At 46.9% G+C, this 12,045-nt stretch overlaps 1 protein-coding gene across 1 annotated transcript in view; it reads right to left on the bottom strand.

The window, feature by feature from the left end:
* The window catches only part of ALDH16A1 (aldehyde dehydrogenase 16 family member A1), a 483,909-nt gene that overhangs the window by 335,917 nt on the left and 135,947 nt on the right, over nt 1-12,045 (bottom strand). The window lies entirely within an intron of this gene.

Here is a 12,045-nt window from a genome sequence, read left to right as displayed (position 1 = left end):
TTTGTAGGTGGATGCTTGACTGTCCACGCCTGAACTGTGTAATACAAATACAATCTCCTCACTCAGGCACAATCAATTTTATTTAAATTCATATTAAAAGAGGAACTCCTGTTAAAGCATGCGCTAACAAACTATGAAAGCTGAGGGAGCTATTTAGCTCATGACTAAACAACTTGTTTTTAATGCTACTCTCACCCATAGCCTAGATGCAGAACATTATGGACAGCACGGAGTTTGAGGGGAAAGTTCATGTAATCACCCCGTGATGAAACAGACATCCTTACTTAAGTGGGCTTCGAGTACCTCAGCTAGGTACCTTTGTTTCTATTCTGTGTGAGTTAGAAACCCCGTTGGTCGTTTCTGGCTTACTCATTTTACCCTTTTATGTATATTGCTGACTGCAACTATTTTTATTAATTATGCAATAAAGCTATTTCACATCACATCACATCACATCACATCACATCACATCATTTTATTTAGCTGACATCCTGCACATGTCTCAGGCAGCACAGAGTATCTGCTAACATGAGATGTCAGGGCACACAGCAGACTGAGCAGGGTGGGTAGGGCCCCAAGCCCTGTCCCAGCTTCTTATGAGGCTGTGCTTCAAGTCATATTGAGAAGCTGGAGGAAGTGTGTTTTGATCTAGGCCCTGCTGCTCTGTCTGGCTCCTCGTTGGGAATCACGTGTGAGTGTGTGTTTGTGAATGTGTTTTGGAGTGATTGAGAATGGATGAGATTGGCATGGTGAATGTGCATTATTGTAATGAAGAGTGTCAATGAGAGTTAAAGGGATTGTGACAGAATGAGGGAGAGAGAGTACAGTGCGAGAGAATGAGAGGAGTGCGAGCTAAGAGTGAGATTGTGAGTGAGCAGGAGTGAGTCAGAGGTGTAGACACCAATAGTGCAGCTGCACCTGGGGCCAGAGGCCCGAGGGGCCTACTGAACCCTATTTATTAAAGCAGTGCTCCTGGACATGAGCAGATGTGAGTCAGAGAATGTGAAAGGGTGAGTGTGTGTGAGAGAGAGAGAGAAAGAATCACTGAGTTTGTGTGCATGTTTATGTGTGACTGACAGTGAGTATGAGTGAGTGTGTCAGTATGTTAGCGTGAGAGAAGTGGAAAGAGTAAACAAGAGTGTGTGTGTTAGCTTGTTTCATGCTTGTGAGTCTGCCGCTCGCCATGGCATTTATAAGATAATTCTTGGTTTAAAGGGGCATCTACAATAACTTGCTGCCACTGGCATATTGGAGGTAATTCTAGGCATAAGGGAGGTCATGCATGGCAAAATGTAGGCCCTGACATCCTGGAAGTAATTCCTAGCTTATGGGCACATGGAAAAACGTTGACACTGGCATAGCGGAGGAAATTCTTGGCATGGGAGCACATGTGGCAAAATACTACAGCTGGCATAGTAGAAGGAGTTCTTGACATTGGAGAACCTGTGACAAAATGCTAGTGCTGGTACCCTTGAAGTAATTTTTGGAATAAGGGAGGGCACCCATCACAATATGCAGACCCTGAAATACTAGGTGTAACAGTTGACATACGGGGACGCCTACGAAGTTAAAGGTGTTGAGCCAATCTAAAATATGACAAAAACATTCATCTTTCTGCAGCACAAGGAATTAAAAAGAGCAACATCCAGGTCCTCTGTCCGAGGTCAGAATCCTCTCTATGGCCACTTTGGACAAAAGGGCATGCACTTCCACCTGCAAGATGGACTGGTGGTCCTCTGTCAGCTGCCCTGATGGAGGTGGAAGGTACGGCAGGATGGAAAGAAATGGGATGTACAATTTGGAGAACCCACTTGTGACGGCTTGCTACACCTGGGGGAAATATTGGATCTTGCCTCTGACATGGTGGCTGTGTATCAGTAAGAATGCACTAAGGATGTTTTATAGCAGGATGGGTGGGGGACTGAGGTGCAAGTTGTCCATGTTGTCCTGGGCACAGTCCTTGAGAACCCAGGCCTAGGCCATCAAAGGGCTGAAAGGCCTAGTGCGCTGGTGGAGGGTTTTAAAATAGAAAAAACTGAAAACCCTGACCATGTCCCCAGAGAGTGCAGCATTGTTGGTGGAACTGTCTGGTGGGAGCAGAAAGACTTAAGGAAAATACTGAGTCCCTGCTTTCCTGAAATCAGTCCAGGTCTGAATACACTGTGTCACCAAAGAAGTGAAGGCGATCGAATGGCATGTCCATCCCCGCACAAGCCTGTAGACCTCACCCAGGTGTGGCGATAAAGTTCCACACTTATACCCTTTGTCTGATCTAGGCAGCTGGTTGTGTCCAAGCCAGAGATACATTTTGCTGCATCCTGGCCATCTTCAATACCTTAGGTTAGGGATGTCCGCAGGTTGTCCAGAACTGCCTGTAAAAACTTGGGCCATGGTGTCCCATAGAACATGGGATTATCAGCCTAGAAGACAGCTGGGGTTTACTGAGTGCAAGGCTTGTAGAGTAAAAAAATATATTTGCCAAATGTTACTCTTATCTTTGGTTCATGATCAGGCATGGTGGTAGGAAAGGCGTTGGGAATTACTTTACTGGTGGATGTCTGAACCATTCAAACTCTCTAGCGTTGGATGTTGCGCGAGAAAGACTGGGCTGCCCAGTGCTGGATGATGGAGTCGAGTGACATGGATATTAAAAGGTGGACCCAAATATAGTTGCTCCCAAGTGCCGAAAAGGGAATGTGTGAGGGCCTCATTAAATGGCATTAAAGGTTCTGTAAGGGCTTGGCCAAGCTGAAGTACTTCAGGAAAAACAAAAGTCTTCACCTTGATAGTGGGGGAGGGGGGTGTTAGAACTTCCGCTGCCATTCGCATAACAACTGCGAATAAGGTGCTTTCCTCAGTAGGGGGAGAGAAGAGGCCAGTATCTGGAGAAGTATCCAAGCCACTGGCATCTTGGAGTTCTTCATACCGGTTTTCCTAAGCATATTGTAGAATATAATCATCAAAACTGTCATTATCTGAGTCAGTGCTGAAAAAAAGACTGTATCACGGGTCCTGGTGTCAGGCTCTGACCTCAGGCACCAAAGGAAATTTGCAACGGTCCAGCACAGTCATCTGTTTGCAACAGTCCCTACAAGGGTTGAACCTTTTTGTTTTAGGGGAACACTGGAAGATTTTGACAAAAAAGAGTCTTGAAGACCAAGGAGACCCTCCAGATCCGCATCTAAAGTATGGAAAGGAAGGAACTCACGTCAGCACACATGGGTGGTGCTCACGTGCGGCTTCACTGGTCACTTCCGGTGTGGAACGACACTGGTGCACAGCTGCACAACGCCACCTACCAGTGGAGAGAGAGAGAGAGTACTGCTTCAAAGTTTCCAGATTCAGTCAAGTGCCTGGCGAATATTCACATAGTGAGAAAACTGCTGTAAGAAGTATCAATTAGAATGAAAATGTCACTTACCCAGTGTACATCTGTTCGTGGCATCAGTCGCTGAAGATTCACATGTTGTGCATAGCCCGCCATCTGGTGTTGGGTCGGAGTGTTACAAGTTGTTTTTCTTCGAAGAAGTCTTTCGAGTCACGGGACCGAGGGACTCCTCCTCCTTGTCTCCATTGCGCATGGGCGTCGACTCCATCTTCGATTGTTTTCCCCGCAGAGGGTGAGGTAGGAGTTGTGTTGTAGTAATAGTGCCCATGCAATGGAGTGAATAAGTATGTACCTATTTAAGGTTTAAATAATATATTTACAAATGTACAAAGCCTAAGCTAACTTCCGAACGGCTACAGGCTCCCGGGGAGGCGGGTGGGCACATGTGAATCTTCAGCGACTGATGCCACGAACAGATGTACACTGGGTAAGTGACATTTTCAGTTCGATGGCATCTGTCGCTGTAGATACACATGTTGTGCATAGACTAGTAAGCAGTTATCTCCCCAAAAGCGGTGGCTCAGCCTGTAAGAGTGGAAGTATTTTGAAATAAGGTTCTTAACACGGCTTGACCTACTGTGGCTTGTTGTGCGGATAGCACGTCTACACAGTAGTGCTTGGTGAACGTGTGAGGCGTAGACCATGTGGCTGCCTTACATATTTCGTGCATTGGAATATTTCCTAGAAAGGCCATGGTAGCGCCTTTCTTTCTGGTTGAGTGTGCCCTTGGTGTAATGGGCAGCTGTCTTTTTGCTTTAAGGTAGCAGATTTGGATGCACTTAACTATCCATCTGGCTATACCTTGTTTTGATATTGGTTTTCCTGCATGAGGTTTTTGGAATGCAATAAATAGTTGTTTAGTCTTTCTGATGTTTTTTGTTCTGTCAATGTAGTACATTAGTGCTCTTTTGACATCTAATGTATGTAGTGCCCTCTCGGCTACGGAATCTGGCTGTGGGAAGTACACTGGTAGTTCTACAGTTTGATTTAGGTGGAACGGTGAAATAACCTTTGGTAAAAATTTAGGATTGGTCCTTAGGACTACCTTATTTTTGTGTATTTGGATAAAAGGTTCTTGTATTGTAAACGCTTGAATTTCGCTTACTCTCCGTAGAGATGTGATGGCGATGAGAAATGCAACTTTCCAGGTTAGGAACTGTATTGCGCAAGAGTGCATGGGTTCAAAAGGTGGACCCATGAGTCTTGTTAAGACAACATTGAGGTTCCATGAAGGAACGGGTGGTGTCCTTGGTGGAATAATTCTTTTAAGGCCTTCCATAAATGCTTTAATGACCGGTATCTTAAATAGTGAAGTTGAATAGGTAATCTGCAGGTATGCAGATATTGCCGCAAGGTGTATCTTAATGGAAGAGAAATCTAGGTTTGATTTTTGTAAGTGTAGCAAGTAACCCACTACATCCTTTGGAGATGCGTGTAATGGTTGGATTTGATTATGATGGCAGTAGCAAACAAACCTTTTCCATTTGCTTGCATAGCAGTGCCTAATGGATGGTCTTCTAGCTTGCTTTATGACTTCCATACATTCTTGTGTAAGGTCTAAGTGTCCGAATTCTAGGATTTCAGGAGCCAGATTGCTAGATTCAGCGATGCTGGATCTGGATGCCTGATCTGTTGTTTGTGTTGTGTTAACAGATCTGGCCAGTTGGGCAATTTGATGTGGGGTACTACTGATAGTTCTAGCAGTGTTGTGTACCAGGGTTGCCTTGCCCATGTTGGTGCTATCAGTATGAGTTTGAGTTTGTTTTGACTCAATTTGTTTACTAGATATGGAAGGAGAGGGAGAGGGGGAAAAGCGTATGCAAATATCCCTGACCAGTTTATCCATAGGGCATTGCCTTGGGACTGCCTGTGTGGGTATCTGGATGCAAAGTTTTGGCATTTTGCGTTCTCTTCTGTTGCAAATAAGTCTATTTGAGGTGTTCCCCAGAGTTTGAAGTAAGTGTTTAGAATTTGGGGGTGAATTTCCCATTCGTGGACTTGTTGGTGATCTTGAGAGAGATTGTCTGCAAGTTGATTCTGGATCCCTGGAATAAACTGTGCTATTAGGCGAATGTGGTTGTGAATTGCCCATCGCCATATCTTTTGTGCTAGAAGGCTCAGCTGCGTTGAGTGTGTCCCCCCCTGTTTGTTTAGATAATACATTGTTGTCATGTTGTCTGTTTTGACAAGAATGTATTTGTGAGTTATGATTGGTTGGAATACTTTTAGTGCTTGAAAAACTGCTAGCAGTTCTAGGTGATTTATGTGGAGTTTTGTTTGATGTACGTCCCATTGTCCTTGTATGCTGTGTTGATCGAGGTGTGCTCCCCACCCAGTCATGGAAGCATCTGTTGCTATTACGTATTGTGGCACTGGGTCTTGGAAAGGCCGCCCTTTGTTTAAATTTATACTGTTCCACCATAGAAGCGAGAGGTATGTTTGGCGGTCTATCAACACCAGATCTAGAAGGTGACCCTGTGCTTGTGACCATTGTGATGCTAGGCACTGTTGTAAGGGCCTCATGTGCAGTGTTGCGTTCGGGACAATGGCTATGCATGAGGACATCATGCCTAGGAGTTGTAATATCATTTTTGCCTGTATTCTTTGTGTTGGATACATGCGTTGTATGATTTTGTTGAAATTTTGAATTCTTTGTGGACTTGGAGTGGCTAATCCTTTTGTTGTGTCTATTATGGCTCCTAGGTATTGTTGTACTTTGCACAGCAGAATGTGTGATTTTGCATAGTTGATGGTGAAACCGAGTTTGTAGAGGTTTTGTATGACCTGATTTGTGTGGTGTGAGCACCTTGTCAGTGAGTTGGTCTTGATTAGCCAGTCGTCTAGATACGGGAATACGTGTATTTGCTGCCTTCTGATGTGTGCAGCCACTACTGCTAGACATTTTGTAAAGACTCTTGGTGCGGTTGTTAAACCAAACGGCAATACTTTGAATTGGTAATGTATTCCTTTGAATATAAACCTGAGGTATTTCCTGTGCGATTGATGTATTGGTATGTGGAAATACGCGTCTTTGAGATCTAAGGTTGTCATGTAGTCCTGTTGCTTTAGCAATGGTAACACTTCTTGTAGCGTGACCATGTGAAAGTGTTCTGATTTGATGTATGTGTTTAGTGTTCTGAGGTCTAGGATTGGTCTCAGTGTTTTGTCCTTTTTTGGTATTAGGAAGTACAGTGAATAAACTCCTGTGTTTATTTGTGTCTTTGGTACTAGTTCTATTGCGTTCTTTTGCAATAATGCTTGAACTTCTATTTCTAGAAGGTCTGAATGTTGTTTTGATAAATTCTGTGCTTTTGGTGGTATGTTTGGAGGGATTTGTAGAAATTCTATGCAATAACCATGTTGGATAATTGCTAAGACCCAAGTGTCTGTAGTTATTTCCTCCCATGCTTGGTATTACTGACCTATTCTTCCCCCCACTGGTGTTGTGTGGAGGGGATGAGTGACATGTGAGTCACTGTTTGGTTGTAGGGGTTTTGGGGCTTTGAAATTTTCCCCTATTCCTAGGGAATTGTCCTCTGTATTGGCCCCGAAAGCCTCCCCTTTAGTACTGTCCCTGGTAGCTGGACGGTGTTGCCTGTGAGGTGCTGGCTTGTGTGGCCTGACCCCGAAACCCCCCTCTAAAGGTTGTCTTGCAGAAGGTGCTGTAAGTGCCTCTGCTCTGCAGGGAGTAGAGTGCGCCCATGGCTTTAGCAGTGTCAGTGTCCTTTTTGAGTTTCTCAATTGCTGTGTCCACTTCAGGTCCGAACAGTTGTTTCTCATTGAATGGCATATTGAGCACTGCCTGCTGTATCTCTGGTTTAAAACCAGACGTTCGTAGCCATGCGTGCCTTCTTATAGTCACAGATGTGTTAATTGTTCTTGCAGCTGTGTCCGCTGCATCCATAGAGGAGCATATCTGATTATTAGATATGTTCTGTCCTTCCTCAACCACCTGTTTCGCCCTTTTTTGTAGCTCTTTGGGTAGATGCTCAATGAGGTTTTGCATCTCGTCCCAATGGGCTCTGTCATAGCGCGCAAGTAGTGCTTGAGAGTTAGCGATGCGCCACTGGTTTGCAGCTTGTACTGCGACTCTCTTTCCGGCTGCATCGAACTTGCGGCTCTCTTTATCTGGGGGTGGTGCATCCCCAGATGTGTGGGAGTTGGCTCTCTTGCGAGCTGCTCCTACTACGACGGAATCTGGTGGCAGCTGTGAGGTGATGAAAACAGGGTCTGTGGGAGGTGCTTTATATTTCTTTTCCACTCTTGGTGTTATTGCTCTACTCTTGACCGGCTCCTTGAAGATTTCCTTTGCGTGCCGAAGCATTCCTGGGAGCATAGGTAGGCTTTGGTAGGAGCTATGGGTGGAGGAGAGGGTGTTGAATAAGAAATCATCCTCGACTGGTTCCGAGTGTAGGGACACGTTGTGGAACTCTGCTGCTCTAGCCACCACTTGTGAATATGCTGTGCTATCTTCCGGTGGTGAGGGCTTTGTAGGATACGCCTCTGGACTGTTGTCTGACACTGGGTGTCGTATAAGTCCCAAGCATCTTGGTCCTGGTCACCTTGGCTCATGGTGGTGTGAGCCGGGGAATGTGATGGAGTTTGTGCCGGTGAAACGTTAGTTACAGGTGGAGGAGAGGGTGGCGGAGTTACCTTTTTCACCATTTTTGTTTGTGGTGCTTGGTCTGACTGAAACTCCAGTCTTCTTTTTCTCCTAATAGGGGGAAGGGTGCTTATTTTCCCTGTTCCTTCCTGTATAAAAATACGTTTCTGAGTGTGGTCCACTTCGGTGGTTTGCAACTCTTCCTCAAATCTATGCTTTTGCATCTGAGAGGACAGTGATTGCTCCTCTGAATAGGAACCGGTAGTTGGGTCGGTTGCGGGTCATTTTGGCACCGAAACCCTGTCTGTACTCTTTTTCGGCTCCGAGGTGACCTTCTTTTTCGGAGTCGAACCCTCTCGGCGTCGATCTTCCTCGGTGCCGCTGTCTCTGCGTCGAGCAGTTTCGTCTCCGCTATCTCGGCGTCGATCTTTTTCAGCAGCACTTTCTCGGTCCCGAGAAGGCTGCGTGCCGGTGTCTCGACCGGAGTCGGACGATCTCGGCACTATTTCGGCCTTTTTCGGTGCCGATGGTCGGTCACCGAATTTATGGGTCGAGCCATGGCCTGGTGGCAGTGGCGTCCCCTGGGCCTTGTCACTTTTCTTGTGTGCTGGCTTCGACGTCTTACTCACAGTTTTTTGGTCGTCGAATTCCTCGGAGTCCGATTCATGGATCGAGAAGGTTTCTTCTTCCTCTTGTTCCTCGAACTCTCGGTGAGCTGTCGGCGTGGACGCCATCTGCAGTCTTCTGGCTCGACGGTCACGGAGTGTTTTTCGGGACCGGAACGCACGACAGGCCTCGCAAGTCTCTTCACTGTGCTCAGGCGACAGGCACAGGTTACAGACCAAATGTTGGTCTGTATATGGGTATTTGTTGTGGCATTTAGGACAGAAACGGAACGGGGTCCGTTCCATCAGCGTTGTTTTACACGCGGTCGGGCCGACCAGGCCCCGACGGGGGATCGAAAACTACCCCGAAGGGTACCGGAGCTCTTCACTCTTCGATTCGGTGTCGATTCTATCTTAGCCGATCCCGAACGCAACAATACCGACGTAATTTTTCCGATATTTAGCTAACTTTCCGTTCCGAAACCCGGAGCGAAAGGAACACGTCCGAACCCGATGGCGGAAAGAAAACAATCGAAGATGGAGTCGACGCCCATGCGCAATGGAGACAAGGAGGAGGAGTCCCTCGGTCCCGAGACTCGAAAGACTTCTTCGAAGAAAAACAACTTGTAACACTCCGACCCAACACCAGATGGCGGGCTATGCACAACATGTGTATCTACAGCGACAGATGCCATCGAACATGTATTTACTCTGAGACAGTAGGATGGGCTTGACTACCAGTTCCTCCTCTCCTTCCCCATGGGTAACAGCCTCCTCACTTCATACAGGAGTAAGTGGTGTCTAGAAGCCCCTACATTTATTTATTCTGACACAGAAGAATGGGTTTCAACGCCAGGTCCTCCTCTCCTCCTGACATTGGTACCAACCTCCTCACTTTACATTCATTTTCTTTCAAGCAGTAGGATAAGTTTTAGCACCAGATCCTCCTCTCTTGCCCACGTCGGTACCAGCCTCTTCACTTTACAAAAAATTACTCTAACACATTAAGATGGACTTCAACACCAGACGTCTATCTCTTACCCACATGGGTACCAGCCTCATCCCTTCATACAACATTAAGTGGAGTCTAGTAGGTCCTTACATTCATTTACACTGAAAAAGTAGGATAGATTTCAACACCGGATCAACCTCTCCCCTTCGTCCCCCCCAACTTTGATGACAGCTTCCTCATTTAACATTCATTCAGCGAAATGTTGTGTTCAGGTTGGTCATTTCATACTCCCATACAGAGCAGGTTGTGATGCCCACTGGATCTTTCTTTCTTTGTGAAGTAGAGTTCTCAGTATATTTTTTATCTTTTCCATGATACTGCAATAGGTGGCGTCCATTGTGATCTTACTGCCCAACTTACACAGTTGGATGCTGTGTCTATGGTGGTCCTTACCTCACCTCTGATGCAGTAGCATGTGGGTTTTGTGTCCACACTACAGTCATACCTGCTCCATGATGTAGAGGAGCTGATGAGTGGGGTCGCCTGGCTGGAGTGTGGAAGAATATGTGGTTGTTGAAGTATGCAGGGCGGATATTTGCGTGCCATGTAGGAGTTTAAATCCTGCAGCTGTGTTCTGTATAACTTAGAGCCTTTTGGTGAGTTGGGCAGTGATGCCTACATAGAAGGTGTTGCCGTGGTTGAGCCTGCTGATGTCTCGGGATTGCCGGACTGATCTGTGTGTGTCAGGAGTTTTAGGGTGTGGAAGCAAGTGGAGGTGACCAGGTTGACTTGATTCATCAAAGAGATTCTGTTGTTGATCATGACATCCATGTTCCTGGCTGCACTGGATGGTATGGGAGTCGGTCCCAGCTTGGTAGGCCATGAACCCAAGGACCACAGTGAGGTATCTTTGCTGAAGAGGACAACTTCTGTTTTGCCACAGTTGAGCTTGTGTAATTCCTTTTTTATTCAGTCTGCTACAGAGAACTTGCATACGATGAGGTATCTTCTGATAGGGAGAAGTTGAGCTGAGTGTAATCAGTGTAGGAGATGATGCTGGGCCTACAGTTTCTTGGGGCAAAGCAGGGTGGCGGCGTATTTCCACAAGTTCAGGAAAGTAGAGAGGGATGAGGTGAAAATGTGTGTAAGGGCTGTCCAGGTGGGGGTTCAGCCCTTTGGCGAAGATGTCGTGCAGACACCGGTCAGATGTAGCTCTGAAGGGGATGGTGTACATGAAGTTGGAGGTTTCCGTTGTGATGATGGCTGGCAGGCACATCAGTATGATTTCCAGGATGTTTGCGTCATCGGAATGGGGAGGACTTTGGTGGTGGAGAGGTCTCGTTAGGGGGGTGAATTTGTTGTAGATGGTGTTGATTTTGTTTGTGAAGTAGTGGAAAAGATGTGTGCAGAGTTTCTGGGATGGGGATGGTCATGGAGCTGGCAGGTGGGGATGTGCTAGCGCCTTGGATCATGGTGAAAGGATGTTTCTATGAGGAGTCTGGGAATCAGAGCAGGAGGTGATCCACGCATTGAGTGTGCTCGGTCGATGTGGTGGGGGGAGGGTGACAGCAGTTTGAGTATAGGCGGTTCTGGGATGGTTGGGTAGATGCAGGCTGAAGCAAATGAGGAAGTCTTCCATCCAGGTGAGGGAAGTGGGCTTGTCTACCATGTTGGCAAAACTGTTCAATCTAGGTTCTAGGTGGTGTTCGGCCACGTGGGAGGGGTCGTTCACTTGTTGGACGAGTCCTAAGATGCTGAGATATTCCACAAGAGAAGTGGAGCTGGGGGTCGGTCTTGAGCTTTAGATGGAAGTTGAGGTCACTGAGTAGGATGATGGAGTTGAATGCAAGGGCCAGGAAGGCAATTAGGTCAGCATGATAGGAGATGACAATGGACCTGGGGCCAGATGAGGTAAATAAGTGCACCTCCCAGGGAAGTGGTGCTCAAGGAGCTGATTCTGAAGGCAATGTGTTCTAACCAGTCGCTCGCTGGTGTGAGCCGAGGTGGTGGAGCAGTTGATATCCTCTTGGCAGACAATAGCGAGTTCTCGTCCCGGTTTGTTGGATCAGGTTGGTCATGGGATCACGTAACCACAGTGGTTGGCTGCTGCTACACCCAGAATGGATGCTGGGTTAAACCAGGTTTCAGTGAGAAACAGTACATCTAGGGAAGAGGTTTTGCGGAGGACCCAGACTTCTAGGGCATGGTGTTGAGGGGTAGATAGATGAAGGGGGTGCTGTGAAAGTCGAATGCAATCTTGGTGTGGCTCTTTGTGCAGTGGGTTGCGGTGGATGACAGTAGTGGATGAGGGTCGTGTTGGAGCTGGAGAAGCAGCTGGTACTGCGGGAGAATACATCTGTGTAAATGGGAAGGTCTCCTATCAGTGTGGGGATAGGCTTCCATGGTTGAGAGCACAGAGGGTTTCAGACAACAAGAATCTCAGGCTGCTGCGGGTGGTGAGCACCCGGGTGCTGACACTGGGCACGGATGGGCTTGC

The sequence above is a fragment of the Pleurodeles waltl genome, chromosome 7 (genome assembly GCF_031143425.1).
Source record: "Pleurodeles waltl isolate 20211129_DDA chromosome 7, aPleWal1.hap1.20221129, whole genome shotgun sequence".
Lineage (NCBI taxonomy): Eukaryota > Metazoa > Chordata > Amphibia > Caudata > Salamandridae > Pleurodeles > Pleurodeles waltl.
This window is presented reverse-complemented; position numbering and strand designations above follow the sequence as displayed.